This window comes from Scyliorhinus torazame, chromosome 8 (genome assembly GCF_047496885.1).
Source record: "Scyliorhinus torazame isolate Kashiwa2021f chromosome 8, sScyTor2.1, whole genome shotgun sequence".
NCBI lineage: Eukaryota > Metazoa > Chordata > Chondrichthyes > Carcharhiniformes > Scyliorhinidae > Scyliorhinus > Scyliorhinus torazame.
In genome coordinates this window covers 21,310,382-21,337,920 of record NC_092714.1, presented here as the reverse complement: position 1 = coordinate 21,337,920, position 27,539 = coordinate 21,310,382, and the positions used below count along the sequence as shown (strand labels likewise).

The following is a 27,539-nucleotide window of genomic DNA, read 5'->3' as shown; positions in this document are numbered from 1 at the left end:
ATGTTCAAATCTCTCATAATTAGTACGTTATGATTTTCCACAACTTTACCTGACTGAGCAGCTCCTCGTCTTGTCTACTCATTTTGTGCTGGTGACTTATTGCAGTTACTAATTGACCTTTATTGCCTTGATTGCAATCCATATTGCTTCATTCATGTGCTGTTCTGAAATATCCACCCTTTTTAAGGCAATGTAATTTTTTATCAATGCACCACTTCCTTTATAGGCCTGTTGTGAACATTTGATATCCTCAGCTCTGGCTTTAGCCATCCTGTGTTGTCAGCTATGCTTTCGAGTTATCAATTATACCAAGATTTTCTGAATATACTTTTAACCATAATCCATTGTTCCTGATGCTGTTTGCATTTGTATGAAAACTGTTTCACCTTTTCTTCAATATTTTTCTTAATTTGACTGCTACATTACTAATTTCCTTTCTTTATTGTCTGTTTCATTTCATTCTCCTTCCTCAGTAACTTTGAATTAGTTCACTGTCCATTGTATCCCATCTGAAAGGAGAGTGTTAGCTGTGTGTGATGAATGTGGAAATTGTTATATATTTATTTTATATCTGTTGCAGTAATGTTAGCCTGGGGTAAGGTATATATTTGTTGCAGCAATATTAAAGAACTTAGGTTAAGGTACCCAGACTCTGCTGCAGCTGTAATTAAGGAGTCGTAAAAGATTGGGGTAATTATTAATTTTAACTACTCTCTTGGTTACAGATAAAGGGCTAATGAAATTGTGATTTGATTGCTGGAGATTCTTTTGTGGGAGTGGTATTTAGTCTTCACTAAGCAGCTCATGGAACTTTGTGGCATACAGATTATGTAATTAGTGAGAGGAGCCAGGTCTGGCTGTAATTTTGCAGTCTGTTATAGGATTTTCAATTGAATAGTAGTTTTGCCAAATGTTAGGTTGAACAGAAGTGTACTGGATCTGCTCTTGAAAGAAACACTCTCCATAGCTAAGCAAGTAAACCTGTTTTGTTAATTTTATTTATAAGTGTCATTTGAACTGCATAGGGTTGCTTGATTGACGTTAGTAGCAGGTGCAGATGATACATTAAGTTATTCCTTGTGCTTAAGAACTGTTTTGCTGATAATTGTAAAGCTATTTCTTTGATGTTAATGTGTTTAATTCTGTATTTAAATTAAAGTTTTTATTAACGTAAAATATACATATTGGTCAGAGGCATCACTGCAGGGGTGAAGTATCTTTTCCCCTCAGTTTTACAAATTAAACAAAATGTTTGGGGTTCTCATCCGGTATCCTAACAAATTTTGGGGTTTGGTCCTGTATCCACACTTGTGGTTCAGGTGAAACCCAATTGTGCTCAGATCAGTTATAGATTTTACTTGTTGCGGGGACTGCTATGACCAACAGAAGCATCCTGTAGCTATTGAATATTATTACTGAACATTCGGATTCAAATACACAGTCCCACAGATCATTTTGATCCGTGATGTGCTCCATTTGACTTGATATTCTGTTACAATTGAAGTGCTGTCTCCACCTGTTCCAAGAGCCTACACATGTTTGTTTGAAGTCTTTGTCTTAGCACGGGAAACATTTGAACACTCAAGGCGTCATTAAATTATTTTCTCAGCCCTGTGCTGGTATCTAGTTAAAAACATCTTAATACTGACTGATTACTGAGACTTGTTCACTGAGTTTTGCCTGTTCTTGAGAATGGAATAATCATTTCAAATAAAATTGCTGACAGAGAATGTTTATGGACGTTTAACCAGCATTCTGCCCTGGTGTGATTTTTGTTCTGAAGGAACTTGAGTCTCAATATGCAGAAGCTACAACTGCCAGGGAGCAGAGAGATTTAGGGATTCAAGTACAAAAATCAATAACAGCTTGTTATGGGTCAGAGTTTAGAGAACCCCAAAGTGTAGCATGGAGTTCAACTGACCCACAACTTTTAATAGATTGTAGTGTGGGGAGCACATGGTGCACTCTACAGGTGTGATACACCATAAATGGACAAGTGTTTTTTAAAACAAAACAATGTTTATTCTCTCAACTCAAGTTAACCTTTTTAAAACAACCATTGAATATCTTAACACCCATTAATTCAAAGATAACCCCCAAAGACTAAGTAATTGTTTCAGCTGTCCTTTTAACATCCAAAAGATTTAACCAACCTTCAAAACAGGAGCACATTAGGTTACATTCAATATATATAGTGAGAAAGGGTTCAACCGTGCTGCTGCTTTTGGTTACTTCAGCTGCAGCCCCTTTGTTTTCTTCATGCAGCTGACTGGAAACACACTGACCCACCCAAGCTGCTCTCTCAAACTGAAACTCAAAAAGCAGAAGTATAGCTCAGTTCCCCCCACACTCTGACATCACTTCAGTAACATGAGCAGTTCCATTTCTTAAAGGCACATTTAGTAAACACCCATTTCTTTAAGGTACTCTCACATGACACCTCCCCCCAAGAAAAGAAAAATGAACCATCAACTTCAAGATAGTTTCATTTTTCACCTTTGCACCATCAATTAAGAAATGCACACAATAAAAATACTTTATCGATTCAAAAAAAAAATACACACAAACAGGTATAATAATAAAGTCCATGTTTTTCCCGTCCTTCCTCCTCCAACCGAAATCCTTCTGTTCATCACATTCGTGACAAAGCATCGGCTATCACGTTTTCCTGTCCTGCCACATGTACTATTTTTAAATGAAGTGGCTGTAACAATAAACTCCAGCGAAACAGCCTTGCATTGTTATTCCGGAACTGCTCCAAAAACGTCAACAGATTATGATCAGTATATATAATGGTGTCAGATGGATTGTTGGTCACATAAATGTGAAAATGTTGCAAAGCCAGCACCAAACTCAAAGTCTCCTTCTCAATCGTTGAATACTTTTTCTGGTGAGAATTCAATTTGTTTGAACAATAACCAACAGGCCGCTCGAGCCCTTCGTCGTCGTCTTGTAGAAGCACCGCACGTACACCCACATCACTCGCATCAACAACCACTTTGAATGGTCTGGTATAATTTGGGATGACTAACACAGGAGCAGTGGTTAACACAGCCTTCAGGCCGTCAAATTCCCGTTGACACTCCGCTGTCCACTGGAATTTGTTACCATTCTTGAGCAAGTCCGTCAGTGGAGCAACCACACTGCTAAAATTTGATACAAATTTCCGGTAAAATCCACTCATACCAAGAAATAGCATTATTTCCCGTTGTGTTGAGGGTATCGGAAACTCCCCAATAACTTTTGTTTTCACTTGCCGTGAGACCATTCGACCCTGTTCGATTGTATGACCAAGGAAAGTGACTTGAGCTTTTCCAAATTCACTTTTGGCTAGGTTTATGACCAAACCCGCTTCCTGAAGTCGATCGAATAACTCTCATCAGATGTTTTAGATGTTCTTTCCATGTCTGGCTGAAAACTACCAGATCGTCGATGTATACCGCACAATTGGGTAATCCTGAAACAACTATTAGTTAACCATTGAAATGTGGCTGGGGCGTTTTTCATGCCAAATGGCATAACTTTGAACTGGTATATACATCTGGAGTCACAAAAGCTGAAATCTCCTTCGCCCTTTCGGATAAAGGTACCTGCCAGTAACCTTTAAGTAAATCTAATTTGGAAATAAAGGCGGATTGTCCCACTTTCTCAATGCAATCCTCCAATCGTGGGATAGTATAAGAATGTGTTCTTGTAACTGAATTCACCTTTCTATAGTCCACACACAACCGTTGGGTACCGTCTGGTTTAGGTGCCATCACTATGGGTGAGTTCCATTGGCTGCAACCCACTTCAATTATGCCATTTTTAAGCATACTCTCAATCTCTTTATTAACCTGTGCCAATTTCAAAGGATTAAGTCTATATGGATGTTGTTTGATAGGAACAGCATTTCCCACATCTACATCATGTATAGCCATTTTAGTACTTCCCAATTTATCCCTACAAATTTGCCCATGTGACATCAATAACTCTTTCAGGTCAGTTCAATTTTGCTCTGGAAGGTAACTTAATAATTTATCCCAATTTTTAAGAACATCCTTATTTTCCAATTTAATTTGAGGTATGTCAAATTCACAGTCATCTAGATTTGGTTCGTCACTTTGAGTTAGAATCATTAAAATCTCCTTTTTCTCTTCTTCCCTTTCAAAGTACCTTTTAAGCATATTCACATGACACACTCGGTGAGTTTTCCTTCTATCCGGCGTTTTTACCACATAATTCACCTCACTTAATTTCCTTTCAATCTGATAAGGTCCACAAAACCTAGCTTTTAAAGGCACACCTACCACTGGTAACAACACTAAAACTTTATCTCCACTGGCAAAAACTGCGAACTTTGGATTTCTTGTCCGCTACCCGTTTCATCACATTTTGTGCAACTTTCAAATGTTGTCTCGTCAATTCACCTACTCTATTTAATCGTTCCTGAAAATTTGACACGTAATCCAATAATGTAATTTCCGATTTCTCACCCAACAATTTTTCCTTAATCAATTTAAGTGGTCCTCTTACCTCATGACCAAAAATTAGTTCAAAAGGACTAAATTTGGTTGACTCATTAGGTGCATCCCTAATTGCAAACCGTACGAATGGAATTCCTTTATCCCAATCCTCTGGATAATCTTGACAATAAGCACTTAACATTGTCTTTAATGTCTGATGCCACCTTTCTAACGCTCCCTCCGATTCTGGATGGTACGCAGTTGATTTAAATTGTTATAATCCTAAGCTATCCATAACTTCTTTGAATAACTTTGAGGTAAAATTTGATCCTTGATCCGATTGTATTTCTGTGGGTAGTCCATATCTAGTAAAGAATTTAAGTAACTCCTCCACAATCTTTTTAGCTGTAATATTACGTACTGGAATGGCCTCTGGAAACCTAGTAGACACATCCAATATAGTCAAAAGATATTGATTCCCACTTTATGTTTTAGGAAGCGGTCCTACACAATCAATTAGGACCCTTGTAAAAGGTTCCTCAAATGCTGGAATGGGTATTAAGCTTAATAAATAGCCATTTCGTAGTACACAGCTTGAGTAGTGCTTAAAAAAGGCATGTTATTGAAGCTTTTTGTCTTGCACCCATCAGGACAATCACAAGAATACCAATGTCAGGTGAAACAACTTTATATTGTGTGAGAAGAGAGTGCTGATTGTTTGACAAGTTTTTCAGCAATACTGAACAGCTTAATCTTTATAATGTCTTTAATGTAATAAAACATCCCAAGGAGCCACATAAGGAGGTATAGATGGGGCAGATGGTCAAAAGCTGGGCCAAAGCAGTAGGTTTTAAGGAATATAAGGGACATGGGCAATGAGGTTTCGGAAGGAAATTCCAGAATTTAGGAAACTGGCAACTGAAAGCACTGCCATCGGTGGTGGCCAGATCTGGATGACTGCACATGTGTGAGGATTGTGGAGCTGGAGGAGTTTGGAGCTAGGCAGGGCTGAGACCATGGAGAGATTTGAAAACGAGGACTAGAATTCTAGAAATCAAGTCATTGCTTGACCAGGAGCCACTGTAGGTCTGCAAGCACATTGCGATAAGTGAACAGGACTTTGGTGCGAATAGGGACCAGGACAGTATAGAGATTTGGATGACCTCAAGTTTACAGAGGGGAGAATATGTGAGATCAGCCAGCAGTGCATTGCAATAATGGAGGGTTTTAGCAGCTGGTGAGCTGAGGCAGGTCAAATCACATGATGTTAGAGGTTGAAATAGATGGTGTTAGTGTTGGCGTGGTATGTGGTCAGTAGCTCATTTTGGGGTCAAATATTGACATCAAGGTTTAAGGTCAATCTGGTTTAGCCTCAGGCTAAGCACTATAAGCGAATAGACAAATGGAAAACAAGTAATTAAAAAGGCTAATGGAATGTTGGCCTCTATCCTAAGGGAGCTGAAATATAAAGAGGTGGCAGTTACGTAGACAGCTCTGGTTAGACTATGAGTAGTGTGTTCGGTTCTGGGCACCATACCTTAGGAAGCCTATGATGGGCTTACAGGTGCAGTGCACATTTCCCAGAAAAAGGTTAGACTATGAGGACAGATTCCCTTGAGTGCAGGAGTTAAGTGGTGACCAACTGGGAGGTATTGGTGGTGGGTTAGGAGTCAGTGAGGAAGATGGTGAGAAATTATTCCCTCTGGTGAGGAAAATCCAGAACCTAAGGACCTGGGCTAAAGATCTACAAAAAATGTAGTGAAAATCTGAACCTCTTTCCCCCAAAAATGTGTTGAGGTTGGGGCTCAATTAAAATTTCTAAACTGCTAGTTTTTTTTGCTGGGTAAAGGATGCTTAAACATATGGAACTAAGGCAGAGAGTTATGGTACAGAGCTGACATCTAATAGAATTATTGAGTAGTTTGGAGTAGCTGAATTGCCTACTTCTGTTCAAAGGAAAAGGCCATGTGGCAACCAGATAAGTGGGGTTGGGTTATGTTAGGGTGTGCCTACCTTGCATTCAGCACAAAATCAACAAAGCAGAGTTTTAAAAGTGAAAAGAAACATGAAGTTCAATCTGAGTGTACAAACTTGCTTCAAGAAAGAAGCATAGAAAAGTTACAGCACAAAATTGGGCCATTTGACATATCGAGCCTGTGCTAGCTGTCTGCAAATCCCGTTTCCCCCCACCCCCACCCCAATCCCGGCAAGTTTTTCGTAAGACGATCAGAGGGGGCCAAACTGAGGGTGGGGCAAGATGGTCAGAGGGAACCAGTCAGATCCAAGCAGAGAAAGTTAAAATAAAAAGGGATAATATGAAAAGATCCTGTTTTTTTTATTTAATGAAGAAGATCGATAATAAGAATTGAATAAAGTATTTAAAGCTAGCCTACCTGTAAAATAAAGCGATCTAGCGTAAGGGAAGGAGCTGATTGATAACCAGCTGCTGAATGCTTATTTAAGTTATGAATTATGTCCCTAAATTTAGTCAATAGTCTAATGAGCATCGGCAGGAATTGCATCCTTTGCCAATTGAAAACTGCAAAACATTTCATTCTGGATAACCACATGCAGTAAGTGTCATCAGCCAGAGGAGCTCTAGCTCGGGGTTGGAAGTGTGAGTAACAGCTATTCATCTGAGAGGCACATGGGTCACACGTTTCTACAGAAGGTTGTTATGATCCCAGTCAAATAAACTGGGCGGGAAGACCCCAGAATAGAGCCCTGGTTCAAAAGTCCGTAACTTTTTTTTATACAACACTGGGGAACCGAGTCACAGGCCCTCTAATTAGTTCCAACAGCATTTATTAACATGGAAAAATTGGATTCTAATACAATACACCTTTACAGCACCACCACCACCCTTATCTTAACCAATGCACACAGATTTTAAAATTAACATGGATTACAAAGCACATCTTTAGATACAGTGGTCTCATTAACACAACGTCCCTTTTAAGCACACAAGATGACTGGTCAAATACACGAACTCCTCTCTGAACCCAAGTTAATGTCTGTGGATTTTGCCTCTGACTCCCCCCAGGTGATGATCACATGAAAGTTTCCAAACTCCAGTCCCAAAAAAAAATGCTCCAGAATCTTCTCTAAATAATGCTTTCCCTGAGTGGTTTGTATTTCGAAATCCACACCAGGTTTTCTAAATGGCACTTTTAAACAAATCTTCCACTCCACGTTTAACATAGAGCCAGTCCAGGATTTTGCATCATCCCCTTTTTGGTTTCGTTTGTCTTAACTGCTTTTATATATGGGCAGCATGGTAGCATTGGGATAGCACAATTGCTTCACAGCTCCAGGGTCCCAGGTTCGATTCCGGCTTGGGTCACTGTCTGTGCGGAGTCTGCACATCCTCCCCGTGTGTGCGTGGGTTTCCTCCGGGTGCTCCGGTTTCCTCCCACAGTCCAAAGATGTGCAGGTTAGGTGGATTGGCCATGATAAATTGCCCTTAGTGTCCAAAATTGCCCTTCGTGTTGGGTGGGATTACTGGGTTATGGGGATAGGTTGGAGGTGTTGACCTTGGGTGGGGTGCTCTTTCCAAGAGCTGGTGCAGACTCGATGGGCTGAGTGGCCTCCTTCCGCACTGTAAATTCTATGATATAAATTCCCAAGATCCAGCCACTTATTTCCATAGTTATTTCTACACACATTCCACCGGCTGTAGTAAAATCTTACAAACCTGAAAATCACTTCAGATATTTTTCTGGCATCACAGCCTACTTCTCAGCTCTCTTTGTCTTTACTGAACAGTGTTCTGTTCCAGTACCTCTCACCACAGACTTATTGTAAACTTCTCTTAATTTCTATAGTTTCCTTAACTAGCTGTTTTTCATATTTCTGCACATGTTTTCTTAACCATTACCTCATGATATGGCTTATCCTCGAGCAAAGCTGAGAGAGATGTTCCTTTATCCTTCTAAAACCAATTGTTTCTAGCAGCTGTGAGAGCTGCCTTCTTTCTCACTACCTATCTCCAGCTACCTACAAATTCAGCTAAAACTAATACTTAAAAGCTTCTCTCCCTTACAAAGCCCCAGTTGTTAAGCAACCACTGCTGGCCTATTTATTCTCATGCGGTAGCCCCCTCTAAGAACAACAGAAACACAGGTGGAACTTCACCAACCCCACATATACAAATATCTTTGTCCAGTATTAATCTAACTATAGACTTTACCCTTCCAGACACACAAACATTAAATCGAACTCACCACACATTTCTACTGTTTAGAAATACACATCTAGTTCCCTTAAAACTACCTTTTTTCCGAACAACTTAAGGATGCAAATTGAATGAGCGACCGTCAAACAATCATAAGAACATCAGAACTAGGAGCAGGAGTAGGCCATCTGGCCCCTCGAGCCTGCTCCACCATTCAATGAGATCATGACTGATCTTTTGTGGACTCAGCTCCACTTTCCGGCCCGAACACCATAACCCTTAATCCCTTTATTCTTCAAAAGACTATCTATCTTTATCTTAAAAACATTTAATGAAGGAGCCTCTACTGCTTCACTGGGCAAGGAATTCCATAGATTCACAACCCTTTGGGTGAAGAAGGTCCTCCTAAACTCAGTCCTAAATCTACTTCCCCTTATTTTGAGGCTATGCCCCCTAGTTCTGCTTTCACCCGCCAGTGGAAACAACCTGCCTGCATCTATCCTATCTATCCCCTTCATAATTTTATATGTTTCTATAAGAGCCCCCCTCATCCTTCTAAATTCCAACGAGTACAGTCCAAATCTACTCAACCTCTCCTCGTAATCCAACCCCTACAGCTCTGGGATTAACCTAGTGAATCTCCTCTGCACACCATCCAGTGCCAGTACGTCCTTTCTCAGGTAAGAAGACCAAAACTGAACACACTACTCCAGGTGTGGCCTCACTAACACCTTTTAGTGATTGCAGCATAACCTCCCTAGTCTTAAACTCCATCCCTCTAGCAATGAAGGACAAAATTCCATTTGCCTTCTTAATCACCTGTTGCACCTGTAAACCAACTTTTTGCGACTCATGCACTAGCACACCCAGATCTCTCTGCACAGCAGCATGTTTTAATATTTTATCATTTAAATAATAATCCCTTTTGCTGCTGTTCCTACCAAAATGGATAACCTCACATTTGTCAGCATTGTATTCCATCTGTCAGACCCTAGCCCATTCACTTAACCTATCCAAATCCCTCTGCAGACTTCCAGTATCCTCTACACTTTTTGCTTTACCACTTATCTTAGTGTTGTCTGCAAACTTGGACACATTGCCCTTGGTCCCCAAATCCAAATCATCTATGTAAATTGTGAACAATTGTGGGCCCAACACTGATCCCTGAGGGACACCACTAGCTACTGATTGCCAACCAGAGAAACACCCATTAATCCCCACTCTTTGCTTTCTATTAATTAACCAATCCTCTATCCATGCTACTACTTTCCCCTTAATGCCATGCATCTTTATCTTATGCAGCAGCCTTTTGTGTGGCACCTTGTCAAAAGCTTTCTGAAAATCCAGATATACCACATCCATTGGCTCCCCGTTATCTACCGCACTGGTAATGTCCTCTCAAAATTCCACTAAATTAGTTAGGCACGACCTGCCCTTTATGAACCCATGCTGCGCCTGTCCAATGGGACAATTTCCATCCAGGTGCCTCGCTATTTCTTCCTTGATGATAGATTCCAGCATCTTCCCTACTACGAAGTTAAGCTCACTGGCCTATAATTACCCGCTTTCTGCCTACCTCCTTTTTTAAACAGTGGTGTCACGTTTGCTAATTTCCAATCCGCCGGGACCACCCCAGAGTCTAGTGAATTTTGGTAAATTATCACTAGTACATTTGCAATTTCCCTAGCCATCTCTTTTAGCGCTCTGGGATGCATTCCATCAGGGCCAGGAGACTTGTCTACCTTTAGCCCCAGTAGCTTGCCCATCACTACCTCCTTGGTGATAACAATCCTCTCAAGGTCCTCACCTACAATAGCCTCATTTCCATCAGTCACTGGCATGCAATTTGTGTCTTACACTGTGAAGACCGACCCAAAAAACCTGTTCAGTTCCTCAGCCATTTCCTCATCCCCCATTATTAAATCTCCCTTCTCATCCTGTAAAGGACCAATATTTACCTTAGCCACTCTTTTTTGTTTTATATATTTGTAGAAACTTTTACTATCTGTTTTTATATTCTGAGCAAGTTTGCTCTCAATCTATCTTACACTTTTAGCTTTTTTAGTAGCTTTCTGCTGCCCCCTAAAGATTTCCCAGTCCTCTAGTCTCCCACTATTCTTTGCTACCTTGTATGCTTTTTCCTTCCATTTAATACTCTCCCTTATTTCCTTAGATATCCACGGTCGATTTTCCCTCCTTCTACCATCCTTCCTTTTTGTTGGTATTTGCTGAGCACTGTGAAAAATCGCTTGGAAGGTTCTCCACTGTTCCTCAACTGTTTCACCATAAAGTCTTTGCTCCCAGTCTACCTTAGCTAGTTCTTCTCTCATCCCATTGTAATCTCCTTTGTTTAAGCACTAAACACTAGTGTTTGATTTTACCTTCTCACCCTCCATCTGTATTTTAAATTCCACCATATTGTGATCGCTCCTTCCGAGAGGATCCCTAACTAAGTCAGAATGAAACAGATAGGTACGCAGGATCCCCGCATGCATATTGCTGTCAGTCAACATTCAATTTGAAATATTGGTAAAGGTGGTGGTTGTTCTGGAAAGTGCAGGCAGAGCCAAGTCCAAGGCAACGTGGTCGGGCAGAATGAAGTTTGGGAAATAAATAGTGATAGGAGATTCAGGGAGCAGACAGGCTTTCTAGTGGTTGCAAATGTCATTCCAAGATAATTTGCCACGCTAGTGCCAGAATGCCACTGAAAGCCTGCTGTGCAATCAGTGGGGACGTGTGAACACCCACATTGGTACTAGCAGCAGAGGTAGGAAGAGGACCCGTGGAAAGATGTTAGGGAGCTAGAAAGGAAGTTAATTAAGACTATAAGACATGGGAGCTGAATTAGGCCATTCAGCCCATTGATTCTGCTCCACCATTCATTTATGTCTGATATGTTTCTCATCCCCATTCTCCTGCCTACTTCCCATACGGAACCCTTTATTAATCAAGAACCTATCTATGTCTGTCTTAAAGACACTCCGTGACTTGGCCTCCGCAGTTTTCTGCGGCAAAGCGTTCCACCAATTCACCACCCTCTGGCTGAAGAAATTCCTCCTCATCTCAGTTTTAAAGGATGGTGTCTTCAGTCTGAGGCTGTTCTCTCGGGTTCTAGTTTTTCCTACTCGTGCAAAAATCCTCTCCATGTTCACTCTACCTAAGCCTCTTCATTATCCTGCAAGTTTCATTATTCTAGCCCCCTCGTCATGAATGCTAACATTGCATTTGCCTTAACTGCTGACTGAACCTGCACGTTAAGAGAATGTTGAACTAGGATTCCTAAGTCCCTTTGTGCTTTGATTTCTTCAGCCTTTTCCCATTTAGAAAATAGTCTATGCCTCCATTCTTCCTACCAAAGTGCATAACCTCAGATTTTTCCACATTGTATTCCACCTGCCACTTCTTTGCCCACTCTCAGAGCCTGGCCAAGTTCTTCTGCAGCACCCCTGCTTCCTGAATACCACCTGTCTGCCTGCATATCTTTGTGACACCTGCAAGCTTAGCAATTGTACCCTCAGCTCCTTCTTCTGGATTGTTAATGTATATTGTGAAAAATTGTGGTTCCAGCACCAACCCCTGAGCCACACCACTAGTTACTGGCTGCTATCCTGAAAATGACCCCTTGATCCCACTCTCTGCCTTCTGTCAGTCAGCCAATCCTCTTTCCATGCCAGTATCTTACCCTTAACACCTTGGGCTCTTAATGTATTTAACAGCCTCCTATACGGCACCTTGTCAAAGGCCTTCTGGAAATCTAAAAAATCACAATATTTGTAGTGATCTGCATAACTATCTATATATATATATATATATATATATATATATATATACAAGGGGTCAATATAAATGCAATACAACTAAGCAATCACTTGAGGGGGCACGGGAGATGTATAAATACAGACAAAAAGGAAGTCAGGAACTCTTCACAGGAACGGCAGCAGGTGAGCAGGACACAGACAGGCAGCTCAGATGTAACATAGTGTAAGCGCTGGAGAGAGAACAAACTCAAAATAAAGCATTTATTTCCAACTGTAAGACTACGAGCTTTATTCAGACACAAGGAATAACACATGGTACCAGGCGACTTCAGAATGCTTACTATAAGATTACACAAGATGCAGACAAAGAAAGATCAAAATGACAAGAAAACTCGTACCGGGCATTCGACGTGGGAAGACTTCACTGATTTAATGGAATTTGTTGGAACTCCACCGCAGCTGAACACAACCGGTAATTTAAGTCATAGCTGGAAAAGTTTTAAACAAATGTTCAACATATATATCATAGCATATAATTTGAAAGCAGCCTCTGAAGAAATGAAAATAGCGCTGCTACTTGCAACAGCGGGACATGAAGCTAGAGAAATCTATAATTGCTTCAAATACTTGAAAGGTGAAGACAACAAATTAAAAGTAATACTGAAAAAATTTGAAGAGTACTGTAACACCAGTAACAATGCTGCTTTAAGACAGTCAATGCTTGGAGACCAAAATGCACAGGGGATGAGTGATGCGAAACTCAACCAATCATTACCAGAACAGAAAGGTTTAACGCTGGAAATCGCGAGCGATAAGTGCAGATTGCAAGGAAAAGATAACTTTAAGTGCTTGCCTAGAAAAAATGCCGATAAACCTGTTTTCCACTTGTCTGAAGAAGTTAAAATGGCGTCTGAGCACATTTTAAACTGCCCGGGGAACAAGAGACGCAAATCTGGGTCTGCGCATGAGCAGGAAACCGCAACCACGCATGCGCAGTTGAAATCAGCCATTTTGCACGGAGACCGGTCTGCGCATGCGCAAGCCACGCATGTGCAGTCAGCAGAACATCGAACACCGTTCGCCGATCGATCTGCGCATGCGCAATTGAAAGAAAAGACCACACCGTGCACAGATGGAACTGCGCATGCGCAAGCCGCGCATGCGCAGCTTATAAAAAAGCGCACAGTAAAGGAAAATCGATTTGCGCATGCGCAATTGATTCTTACGCTTTATGTCATGACGCCATCAGATGCAGACCACACCCACTTAAAGGGGAAATGCCCGAAAATCACAAACAAGACTTTTAAAGGCACAAAACCACCAAATTCAACCTCAAAAGACACAACATTGCCTGAACTTCTACCAGCAGTTGAAAATAACTTTCGCAGCACTCTGGAACAAGCAGTTTGCACCACCCAAAGTGAAGATCTCAATGACAGATCCAAAACCAAAGAAGATGATTTGTTCATTGAACATGAAAAGAACGATAACAAATCCGAAACACAAAAAGATGATTTGTTTATCGAACCATACTACTCAGACATGGCTGAGTTATTCGGATATGCTGATCACAGCATCAGCAACATGGTTGCAAAGCTCAACACGACTCTACTCATGGTAGATGACTCCAATACCATGATGCAATGGCAGATCGTAGATACATTGGATGACAGCAACCTGTCAAATACCCAAGAAGAAAACAACGCCACACAGAGAGTACTGACCAACTCTGTTGAGAGAGCGATGAAAGACTCCACAGAGAGAGCGACGCAAGCCTCCACATACAGCTCGTTAACAGACTCCAAAATGGAAGCAATCAAACACTCCAAAGCGAACACCATGCATGATCAAGACCATGAAGGTCCACCCACCGTGTCTGAGCAACCAGAAGAAGACAATGTAAGTCTACCCACTGTATGTGAAAACGATGTGATTACAATCGACATACAGGGTGTGCAGGATCACAGCGAGACTGACAGATCTCGGCTCGTCTGTACAGAAGCACAGAGTAGGGCTACTCATGAGTCCAGAGAGACCACGTCAATTGAAACCGCATCCACTCTAAACTACCCACGAGAAAATGAAATCTTGAAGATTTTGACTCCAGAAGAGGAGCACCAAGAAACCAAAGATGATTCAAATGAACCAGAAATGACTCCAGAAGAGGAGCACCAAGGAAGCAAAGAAGAGGAATCAAATCCACCACAAATGACTGATGTGACCAAGACCAATGCAATATCAGATCATTCTCACAATCCTCAAGAGGAAACGCTCAATGAAACAGTAGATACCACAGAGGACACTGACACCAATAACTTTGAGAATGACTCAAATTATACACACCAACGGTCATTGAGCACAACGAGAACAACAAAAACCACAAGAAGAACAGCAGAAACAAGAACAACAGCAACAACAAAAACACCAAGAAGCGCAACGCGAACAACAAAAACCACCAGAAGCACAGCAGAAACAAGAACAACAACAAAAACTACAAGAACAACAACAAAAACAACAAGAACAACAAGAAACATAAAGACAACAACAGCAACAACAAGCACGATAAAAAACAACAAGAACGGCAACAAAAACAACAAAGACAGAAACAACGACCTGTGCAACATGGTACAACTGTGCACATGAAGGACAATGCAACAGCACACTCTAAAACAATGACAAAAATACAAACATACTATGGCATGACAACGAATCTCACGAATTCACATTTGCTCCAGAACAAACAAGCACACCAGCTTTCAAGGCAGATGACACACTAAATCGATACCACAAGCACATAAAAAAGTCAACATCAGTGGTTCGACCATTCGAACACCTCGTGATGACTTGGTTACTTAAAACACAAGAACACTGACGACATTCACAAAGAAGTTACAATATCAATATCACCACGTCAACAACAGGAAAAAAAAACTCAACCAAACAAATTCATAAAGTTTGTACTCCTAAATGTTTTTGTTAAGATTGGACTCATAAATATTAATTGGCTTTGTATAATAACCAAGATCATCACCACTTGTACAGATTTACATATAAGTAATCTAACTGTTTTGTACAATTTTCTTTAACACTGTACAGAAAATATGTAAAAGAAAAAAAGGGGGAATGTAGTGATCTGCATATCTGTATATATACAAGGGGGGTCAATGTAAATGCAATACAACTAAGCAATCACTAGAGGGACACGGGAGATGTATAAATACAGACAAACAGGAAGTCAGGAACTCTTCACAGGAACGGCAGCTGGTGAGCAGGACACAGACAGGCAGCTCAGATGTAACATAGTATAAGGGCTGGAGAGAGAACAAACTCAAAATAAAGCATCTATTTCAACTGTAAGACTACGAGCTTTATTCAGACGCAAGGAATAACACACCATTGGTTCTCCTTTGTCTAACTTCCTTGTTGCCTCCTCAAAGAACTCTAACAGATTTGTCAGACATGACCTCCCTTTGACAAAGCCGCGCTGACTCAGTCCTATTTTACCATGCACTTCCAAGTACTCCGCAATCTCATCTTTAATAATGGATTCGAAAATCTTACCAATGACCAAAGCCAGGCTAACCGACCTATAATTGCCACTATTCTGCCCCCCCTCCCTTAGCCATTAGCCATTTTCCAGTCCTCTTGGACACTCCCTGCCTCCAGTGATTCCTGAAAGATCACCACCAATGCCTCCACATATATCCTTTAGAACCCTAGAGTGTAGTCCATCCGTCCAGGTGATTTATTCACCTTCAGACCTTTCAGTTTCCCCAGAACCTTCTCCTTAGTGATGGCCACTGCACTCATCTCTGCCCCCTGATTCTCCTGAAGTTCAGGGTGTGTCTGCCCCATAAGACTGATGCAAAGTAACTAATCGTTCTTCTGCCATTTCTTCCTATGACTACTTCAGCCTCAGTTTCCAGTGGTCCAATGTTTATCTTTGCCTCTCTCTTACATTTTACACATTGAAAAAACTCTTGCTATCTTCTTTTATATTACTAGCTAGCTTGCACTCTTATTTAATCTTCTGCCCCCCCCCCATCCCCTTATTGCTTTTTTAGTTGTCCTCTGCTATCTTTTGAAGGCTTCCCAATCCTTGACTTCCCTCGTCAGCCATGGATGCCTCCTCCTCCCCTTAGCATATTTCTGTTGTTCCTCCCGAATAACCCCCAAAAACACCTGCCATTGCTGTTCCATGTCTGGCCTGCGAGGTTCTCCTTCCAATCAACTTTGGCAAGCTCCTACCTCATGTTTTTGTTGTTACCTTTATTTAAGTGTAATACCGTTACATACGTCCTCAATTATCGTATTCTCTGCATTACTCCCAGTGGCAGATGCTAAGGAGTACAGAAATTAAAAGATCGTCAATGAACGTGTGGATGCGGAAATGGGGCAGGAAGGAAGGCTTTAGACCCCTGGGATATTGGGACTGGTTCTTGGGGAGGTGGGACTTGCATAGGCCAGATGGGTTGCAGCTCAACAGAGCTGGGATCAACCTCTTTCCCAGTTTGGTAGTGCTAGGGGGAGGTGGCTGGGCTCAATCAAATTTGGTAATGGAATGGGAACCATATGTAGAATAAGAAACAAGGTGGGCAAAATATTGGGGGCAATGGATAGTGCAAAGTGAAGAATATTAAGATATACATCGGTGCATGGGCGTCTGATGAGGTGATAACCGATATCTGGCTTCAAAAATGGACAGGACTGGGTACTAGATATTCCTAGATACAAGGTGTTCAGGAAAGAGAAGGAGGGGTGACAGAATAACATCAAATTCTGAAGAAATTTGCCAGGATTGAGGCCATTTCCCTTGTTTGGGGAATCTAGGACACAGTGTCACAGCCTCAGGATATGGGCTGATCATTTAACACTGAGTTGAGAAATTTCCCAATTGAGTTGTAAATCTCTCCCCCAGAGGGTTTTGGGTGTTCAATGCTTGAAAATATTTAAGACTGAGATCGTTTGATTTTTCTCAGGGAATCAAGGGAAATGGGGAGAAAGTAGATAGTGTTAATTTTCCAAAATTTGTTAGATTCCGGAAAGGTTCCATCTGACAGAAGGTTCCATCTGACAGGAAAGTAGCAAATATAACCCCTCTATAAAAGAATGGAGGAAGGCAGAAAATAATAAGTTATAGGCCAATTAACTTGACATCGGTTGTGGGGAAGGCATTAGAATCGATCATTTAAAAGGTTATGGCCGGGCACTTAGTTCAAGGTAACTGAGAAGAATCTACATGGTTTCATGAAAAGGAAATTATGTTTTATCAATTCATTTCTTCAAAAACTCTAATAAGAACAAAGCAAGTACAGCACAGGAGCAAGCCCTTCGGCCCTCCAAGCCTGCGCCGACCATGCTGCCTGTCTAAACTAAAATCTTCTACACTTCCGGGGTCTGTATCCCTCTATTCCCATCCTATTCATGTCAAGGTGCCCCTTAAACGTCACTATCGTCCCTGCTTCCACCACCTCCTCTGGCAACGAGTTCCAGGCACCCACTACCCTCTGTGTAAAAAAACTTGCCTCGTACATCTCCTCTAAACCTTGCCCCTCGCACTTTAAACCTATGCCCCCTAGTAATTGACCCCTCTACCCTGGGAAAAAGTCTCTGACTATCCACTCTGTCTGTGCCCCTCATAATTTTGTTGACCTCTATCAGTTCATCCCTCAACCTCTGTCATTCCAGTGAGAACAAACCGAGTTTATTCAACCGCTCCTCATAGCTAATGCCCTCCATACCTGGCAACATCCTGGTAAATCTCTTCTGCACCCTCTATAAAGCCTCCACATCCTTCTGGTAGTGTGGCGACCAGAATTGAACACTACTCCCAAGTGTGGCCTAACTAAGGTTCTATACAGCTGCAACATGACTTGCCAATTTTTATACTCCATGCCCCGGCCAATGAAGGCAAGCATGCCATATGCTTTCTTGACTACCTTCTCCACCTGTGTTGCCCCTTTCAGTGACCTGTGGACCTGTACACTTAGATCTCTCTGACTGTCAATACACTTAAGGGTTCTACCATTCACCGAATATTCCCTACCTGTGTTAGACATTCCAAAATGCATTACCTCATATATTTGTCCGGATTAAACTCCATCTGCCATCTCTCCGTCCAAGTCTCCAAACAATCTAAATCCTGCTGTATCCTCTGACTGTCCTCATCGCTATCCGCAATTTCACCAACCTTTGTGTCGTCTGCAAACTTACTAATCAGACCACTTACATTTTCTTCCAAATCATTTATATATACTAGGAACAGCAAAGGTCCCAGCATTGATCCCTGTGGAACACTTCTAGTCACAGCCCTCCAATCAGAAAATCACCCTTCCATTGCTCCTCTCTGCCTTCTATGACCTAGCCAGTTCTGTATCCATCTTGGCAGCTCACTTCTGATCCCGTGTGACTTCACCTTTTGTACCAGTCTGCCATGAGGGACCTTGTCAAAGGCCTTGCTGAAGTCCGTATAGACAGCATCCACTGCCCTATCTGCATCAACCATCTTTATGACCTCGAAAAACTCTTTCAAGCTAGTGAGACATGACCTCCCTTTCACAAAACCGTGCAGCCTCTCGTTAATACATCGACTTGCTTCCAAATGGGAGTAGATCCTGTCTTGAAGAATTCTCTCCAGTAATTTCCCTACCACTGACGTAAGGCACACAGGCCTGTAGTTCCCTGGATTATCCTTGTTACTTAAACAAAGGAACAACATTGGCTATTCTCCAGTCCTCCGGGACATCACCTAAAGACAGTGAGGATCCAAAAATTTCTGTCAAGGCCTCAGCAATTTCCTCTCTTGCCTCCTTCAGTATTCTGGGGCAGATCCCAGTATTGTGCTGTGGGGTTGAGCGAAGCCTGTAGGCGTACTTGGATTTCTAGAAAGCGTTTGATAAGGGGCCACATCAAAATGCATTCTGGATGTAAAATTGGCTGCTGGCAGAAAACAAGAGTATGCATAAATGGGTGTTTGTCTTATTGGCAGGATATGGCACATGGTGTTCCGCAGGGGTATGTGCTGGGACCTCAACCTTTTGCAATATACATTAATAACTTAAATGATGGGAGTGAAGGCATGGTAGTTAAATTTGTAGATGACATGAAAGTAGGAAAGTATTTTGTGAAGAGCACATAGAGTTTGCAGTTGGATTTAGGTTAAGTGAGGGGACAAAAATCTGACAGATGGAGTATAATGTAGGAAAGTGTGAAGTTGTTCACTTTGACAGGAAGAATGAAAAAGCAGCATATCACTTAACTGGAGGATGCCGGCAGAATGTGGGGGTGCAGCGGGATTTAGGTGTTTGCAAGCGTGAGTCACAAATCGGGAGTATGCAGGTGCAGCATGTAACAAGAAGGCTAATGGAATGCTATCCTTTATTGTGAGAGCAATTGAACATAAAAAGTAAGAAAGGATGTTATTCTTCAGTTATGCAGGGTAATTGGTGAGATGCCCTCATAGAATCCCTACAGTGCAGTAGAACAACATTTGGCCCATCGAGTTTCCACCGACCCTCTGAAAAAGCATCCTACCTCGGCCTACAACCCCACCCTATCCCCAGCTAACCTTGGGACACTAAGAGGCAATTTAGAATGGGCAATTTCCTAACCAGCACATCTTTGGGCTGTAGGAGGAAACCGGAGCACCCAGAGGAAACCACGCAGACACTGGGAGAATGTACAACCACACAGACAGTGACTGTTAGGTGAATTGGACATACTGAATTCTCCCTCCATTTACCTGAGCAGGTGCCGGAATGTGGCGACTAGGGGCTTTTCAGAGTAACTTCATTGCAGTGTTAATGTAAGCCTACTTGTGAGAATAAAGATTATTCTTATTATTACTTGAACCCAGGTCCCTGGTGCTGTGAGGCAGCAGTGCTAGCCACTGTGCCTCCTTCTCGAATAGTGTGTGCCGTTTCCATCTCCATTTTTAAGAAGGGATGTAAATGCGTTGGAGGCGGTACAGAGGAGGTTCACTAGCTGGTTATCTTATGAGGATAGGTTGGACAGACTGGGCTTGTTTCCACTGGAGTTTAGAAGAGGGAGAGGTGATTTGATTGAAGGTTATAAGGATCCTGAACAGTATTGGCATGTTGGACGTGATGTGCAAGTGTGTCTAGAACTAAATTTGAAAATTGAGGGTCGCCCTTATAGTACAGAGATGAGAAACCTTTCCTCTGAGGATTGTGCAAGTTTGGAACTCTGCATCAGAAGGCTTTGGAAGCAGATCATTGAGTATTTTAAGGCAGAGGTGGATTATTGTTGGGCAAAAGAATCTAAGGTTATCTGGAGTAGATGGGGAAAGTGGAACTCAGCACAAACAGATCAGCTGTGATTATACTGGACGGCAGACCAGGCATGAGGAGCTTGAATGGCCTACTCCTATTTTGTGTCTTTACATGTGCAACGTGTATTCTACAGGGCACCAGCTGGTGGGAAAGATATGGAAGAGCAATTTTGCACAAATTACAGAGATGCAAAAACTGCAGAGTAGTGATAATGGGAGACTTACAATTATTATCATATAATAGCCTGGGTTAGTAAGAGTTTTTGAAGTCTGTCCAGAAAAGTTTTCTTGTCCAGTATGTTTTCAGCCAAATTTGGAAGGGGGCATTCATAGAAATCATCGACATTTGCAGATGTTCTGGATCTGGTTATGGGGAATGAGGTTGGTCTAGTGTGACAGTAGGGGAGCATGGATCAAGGTGTTCAAAATCATGAGGCATCTAATCATGGTGGATGGAACAAAACTGTTCTCTTTGGCGGAAACGTCATGAACCAGAGGACACAGATTTAAGGTGATTGGCAAAAGAGCCAAAGGCGACTTTGAGGAAAAGCTTTTTTAATGTAGTGAGTGGTTAAGGTCTAGAATGCATTGCCAACGAGTGTGGTGGAAGCAGATGACTGTCTTTAAAAGGGGAAATAAGAACCTGATGACAGTGCTGTCATCCCATTGTCATCTCTGAACCAGTACCAAACTTGTGATCATGGAAAATAGTGTGTGACTCAATTGTGCATAATCGTTTCTTCCAGTAATGAGGAATGGTTTCTAAAAGCTGTTTAATGTCTCTGATGGAATGATAATGCTGTATTTTGGCAAGATTACATTGCATGTGATGTGATGCCCACTAGGTTATGTTAATTTGTCAGTTTACCAGTAGGTGTAAAAACATTATCTTAATTATTAGAATAGGGTTTCCCAAACAGAATTCTGCAGGAGGCCAGGCTGATAGATAACATTTTTAAAATGTCATGAATCTGCTTGTCCAATCAGCTGGCTTCTCCAGAATCCAGCCTTTGTTTGGACAAGCGGGAAACAGCACTAAATCTGACAGCGGAGCGGCCGGGAGAGCAGGCGGAATGCCGGGCAGAACTGGGTGTGGGTCGGTGTTGATTATATGCACCATGGTTTGCACTTTGCCATTGTTGCACAGGGGTTAGTCACTGTGTCCCCAACAGAAGAGATTGTTGTGGCAATCTCTCCACTGCTGCAAAACGTGCTTAGTTTTGACACGTTCGCTGCGCAGGAGGTCGAAGCCTGGCATTTCCAACATGGGATTATCAACCAAATGATGATTCTGGGCTGTGTTGTTGGTGTTGTGCCACTAGTCCTTCCACGGATCTGCAACAGAATTGCATAGCTTGGTTAGGTTTTCCAGATTGGTCATCTTCGGATGAGGCGTTTGTTGGGTGATGTCTTCTACCAATGGCAGATCCAGATTTTTATGTACTCTAGCAATCATGCTAGCTGCACGACTGATTTGTGGTGGCGCAATGTTGCAGAGCACAGGTAGTCAATTTGGCGACCACATTTTTATGGAGTTGTTTGTCATGCTCTCATTCAGCTGGGCATCTACCAGTTTGCAGTGTGCAGAGTTCTTCCAGACAGAAGCGCAGTATTCAGCTACTGAATAGTAGTGAGCCAAAGAGGACCTTTTAAAAAAAGTTTTGGTTTTGGTTCCCCCAAGGGGTTCTGCTGGTTTGCTGATGAGATTGTTACGAGTCGCCAGTTTAGCTGCGACTTTTGGAGGTGTGGCTCAAAGATCAGTGTGCAGTCCAAAACAATACCAAGATAGGTAGGTGTACGGTGGTGTTTGATGCAGCTACAGTTCAGGTAGAGGTCAAGTTCTTGGTAATATCTTGCAAAGTCAAGGTGGTAGACGCATGATACGGTTTTGGCGGCACTTGGTTTGAGGCACCAGTTTACTAAGGTTGTCATTAAAGAATACATCCTTGAAATCTCTCGCTTGGTAAGCACAGAAGATGTCATCAGCATAGATGAATTTGTGGCTGTATGTGGCTGGCAAGTCATTTATGTATCAGGCAGCACGGTAGCACAAGTGGATAGCACTGTGGCTTCACAGCGGCAGGGTCCCAGGTTCGATTCCCTGCTGGGTCACTGTCTGTGCGGAGTTTGCACGTTCTCCCCGTGTCTGCGTGTCTGTTTCCTCCGGGTGTTCCGGTTTCCTCCCACAATCCAAAGACGTGCAGGTTAGGTGGATTGGCAATGATAAATTGCCCTTAGTGACGAAAAAGGTTAGGAGGGGTTAATGGGGTTACGGGGATGGGGTGGAAGTGAGGGCTTAAGTGGGTCGATGCAGACTCGATGGGCCAAATGGCCTCCTTCTGCACTGTATGTTCTATGTACAGGTTGAGCAGGGTTGGGAGTAGTACTGATCATTGAGGTCGGCCATTTTTCTTCCACGGTGGGAGCGGGAGAGGTGAGAGGGCATGAGTCGGTGTGTGTATCCAATAAGATAATCCAGTTTTCCAGCAGCACTTCTCCTAAAAAAATATGACGAACAGGTAAGATTTAAGTACTTTTTTCAATAAGCAAACATTGTCATTCTTAAATGTACACAAAAAAGAGAAGACCTTTTGCGCAAAAGCAATCAAATTTTTGAGGAGGTGCAGAGGAGATTTGCCAGAATTGGCAAATTATAAGGTTAGGTTGGTGAAGTTGTGTTTGTTGTAGGAGCAAAGGAGAGTGAGAGGAAGTTTCAGAGGTGCACAAGATGATGATAGGAGTCGATAAATTATGCAGAAAAAATTCCCATTGGTGGATGGTACAAAGAGGGGACACAGATTTAAGGTTTTGGGAAAGAGATGCAGGGGGGAATGTGAGGGAAAATATTTGCATTGTAAAATAATTTGGGAACCATTCCAATGACCTGGAACCCATTGTCTTGAGAGTGGCGAAATTGGGGACCATGAAAGATTTCAAAATTAGTTTGGTACTAAGAAATAAACTTGCAGGGCTACAGATAGGAGTTGGATAGGGGAATGGGATGAACCAGATGTGAATAGTTAACTTCTGTGCTGTAATGACTGACTTTGTTGGTAGAACTGATTATTCATGGATTGTGGTTCTGTAAGTGCATAAGTCCTCTGACCCTCGTAGCAAAGTGGGTACTACAAAAATGGCCAAAAGCGGAAATGCCAATAGGACAGATCGTCCCAAACTATTTTCCAATGTTGACCCCATTTTAACACTTCAAAATTAGCATGAACCAGATGCCAGCTAAAACAAAACACAGCATAATAATATTCATTATAATTATTAAAGTTCACAAATTATCGATAAACATCTTCAAATGCATCATACAAAAATGAAAATATGTCTTTAAAAAATGGTAATGTTATTTTATTGACTCATGTAAATTTCAGCCATATTCCCTGGTGACAGAAAACTGCGTGGTTTCCTAAACCCTGACCTCTCCATTCACTCACTCCGGAGCCGATCCAGGCCGACTATGATTAGCTGCCGGTACCTTTGAAACAGAATCACTAGCCTATGGTAAGGAGACTGTACAAACAAACGGGAACAAAATGCAGTAAAGTTTGAAGCCGTCACTCTCCTTCCAGGCTCAGTTGCATGACCTCCTGGTTTTTCCTGCACTCATGGGGAGGCCGTGGCATAGTGGTAAACCAGAGACCCAGAGTAATGCTCTGGGAACCAGGGTTCGAATCCCGCCACTGCTGATGGTGACGTTTGAATTCAATAAAAATCTGGAATTAAATCTAATGATGACCATAAAACCATTGTCGATTGTCATTAAAAACCCATCTGGTTCACTTTTGTCCTTTAGGGAAGGAAATTTGCCATCCTTGCCTGGCCTGGCTGACATGTGACTCCAGACCCACAGCAATGTGACTCTTATAATAATAATAATCTTTATTAGTGTCAGAAGTAGGTTTACATTAACACTGCAATGAAGTTCCCGTGGAAAATCCCCGAGTTGCCACACTACGGCGCCTGTTTGGGCACACTGAGGGAGAATTCAGAATGTCCTATTCACCTAACAAGCACGTCTTTCGGGACTTGTATGAGGAAACCGGAGCACCAGGAGGAAACCCACACAGACACGGAGAATGTGCAGACTCCGCACAGACAGTGACCCAAGCCGGGAATCGAACCTGGGCCCCAGGCACTGTGAAGGGACAGTGCTAACCACTGCGATACCATGCCACCCATGCTGCCCCCTCAAGGGCAATGAATGCTGGCACAGGCTGCGACGCCCACGTCCCATGAATGAATTTTTAAAACATTCACATGTGCAGGCCTCTTGTTTTCATCAGTGCACAAGCATCCCGGCCTCCTTAGCACGCGCTCCTGAGGTTGAAGGGTGCTTTGGACCCATGATCCACCCTAGCTGTTTGGTGGCAGTGATTCAGTGCTGCCTCAGGAGGGAGAGCCCTCAAACCCAAATGTGACCTCTGATCCCTTTGGAGGTCGTGACCCACACTTTGCAAATCTTGCTACAAGGTATTTGGCCATATTAAGCACCAGGGCATCATCCTACATCCACACTCATGCATTCTGTCCACCAAGGCAACTGGTGGTAATTGAGAGCAGAGCCATTGGGTGATTTTCCTAAGCCTCCACCTCAGAGGCTTAGCCAGTTGATGCCAAATATGTGCTTTTTTTTTGTTTGTTTCACTGACCACTGATTTGAGTTTGTCATTTACTCATTACTGTGCTGGGCAATCGATGAGCTTCGGCTTTGTACTTGGATGGTTCAGAAGTTTGTGTATACAAGTTTCTCTGACAGAATGCAAAATTATTTACATTTTTTTCAGATGGTGCCAAAAAATTCTAATCAAAACTATTCATAAATTAAACAACTTCTCATTGATATTTTTTTCCATAACTATTTCTTTCAAGAACTAAAGTTTACTGATTGTAAATTATGTTAGCCACTTGGTCTTGGTGAATGTTGTGTGTTTTCTACTGAAATTAGTGATCAGGGGTGAGCTCTTTAATCGTTTTAACATCAAATTGTCATCCAAGTGAATGTTCCAGTAGTTAACAATTTAGTCTTATGCTGGATATGTGCACCCAGGATTTTGCTCATTCTCGCTACCAGCAAAATTACAATGATTCTGTTCTCCTTTTGCTGATGTACCTTTTAGCTCAACTCTGCAGTGATGGAAATGGTTCAAGTTAAAGAGAAGATGTTGCAGACAGGGAATTAGGTTTGGACTTTCAAGTGATTCTGATTGAAATATTTTGTGTTTAAGATTGATTGGCTTGATCATTGCGAATGTTGATCGTTAGTTTATGGTTAACTTAATATCTATCAGTGGTGTAAAAGCTTCAATGAAAAACTGACCAGCACTTGTGATCGAATGGGTTGGAGCTCCATGTAATCTTTTGTGACCATATTATTTGTGCAGGAAATCTTTTACAAATGGTGTTGAGACAAATGTGGTGATTAAGAAATGCAGAATACTTGAAAGCTTCTCTCGGTCCAAAGCATCTTGAACTCTGGCATGCTAAATCTGTGAAAAGGACATGCTTGATTTGATCTGCACTGCACTCCAATCCATGACAGCAGCTGGCAAAGGGATGCAAACTCATCCTTGACCTTAAAACCTTGACCCGAACAGGCGCCGGAATGTGGCGACTAGGGGCTTTTCACAGTAACTTAATTTGAAGCCGACTTGTGACAATAAGCAATTTTCATTTCATTTCATTATGCAAGAGTGACATTTGATTTCAAGCATGCCAACACAATGCCATCTTGCACGAGTGCGTGAAGAAAAGCGCACCAAGGCTTTCAAAACTTAATTGTTTGGCAGGGTATGCTCTTGTTATTCATAGAACATATAGAACATAGGACATTACAGCGCAGTGCAGGCCCTTCGGCCCTCGATGTTGCGCCGACCTGTGAAACCACTCGAAAGCCCATGTACACTATTCCCTTATCGTCCATATGTCTATCCAATGACCATTTGAATGCCCGAAGTGTTGGCGAGTCCACTACTGTTGCAGGCAGGGCATTCCACACCCTTACTACTCTCTGAGGAAAGAACCTACCTCTGACATCTGTCTTATATCTATCTACCCTCAATTTAAAGCTATGTCCCCTCGCACTAGACATCACCATCCGAGGAAAAAGGCTCTCACTGTCCACCCTATCCAATCCTCTGATCATCTTGTATGCCTCAATTAAATCACCTTTTAACCTTCTCTCTAACGAAAACAGCCTCAAGTCCCTCAGCCTTTCCTCATAAGATCTTCCCTCCATACCAGGCAACATTCTGGTAAATCTCCTCTGCACCCTTTCCAATGCTTCCACATCCTTCCTATAATGCGGCGATCAGAATTGCACGCAATACTCCAAATGCGGCCGCACCAGAGTTTTGTACAGCTGCAACATGACCTCATGGCTCCGAAACTCAATCCCTCTACCAATAAAAGCTAACACACCGTACGCCTTCTTAACAACCCTCTCAACCTGGGTGGCAACTTTCAGGGATCTATGTACATGGACACCGAGATCTCTCTGCTCATCCACACTGCCAAGAATCTTACCATGAGCCCAGTACTCTGTATTCCTGTTACTCCTTCCAAAATGAATCACCTCACACTTTTCTGCATTAAACTTAATTTGCCATCTCTCAGCCCAGCTTTGCAGCTTATCTATGTCCCTCTGTAACCTGCAACATCCGTCCGCACTGTCCACAACTCCACCGATTTTAGTGTCATCTGCAAATTTACTCACCCATCCTTCTACGCCCTCCTCCAGGTCATTTATAAAAATGACAAACAGCAGTGGCCCCAAAACAGATCCTTGTGGTACACCACTAGTAACTGGACTCTAGTCTGAACATTTTCCATCAACCACCGCCCTTTGTCTTCTTCCAGCTAGCCAA

General features: G+C 42.3%; 1 protein-coding gene across 3 annotated transcripts in view; it reads left to right on the top strand.

The window, feature by feature from the left end:
- Positions 1-27,539, top strand: part of LOC140427671 (amyloid-beta precursor protein-like) — a 321,513-nt gene that overhangs the window by 51,394 nt on the left and 242,580 nt on the right. The gene's annotated exons all lie outside the window — the stretch shown is intronic.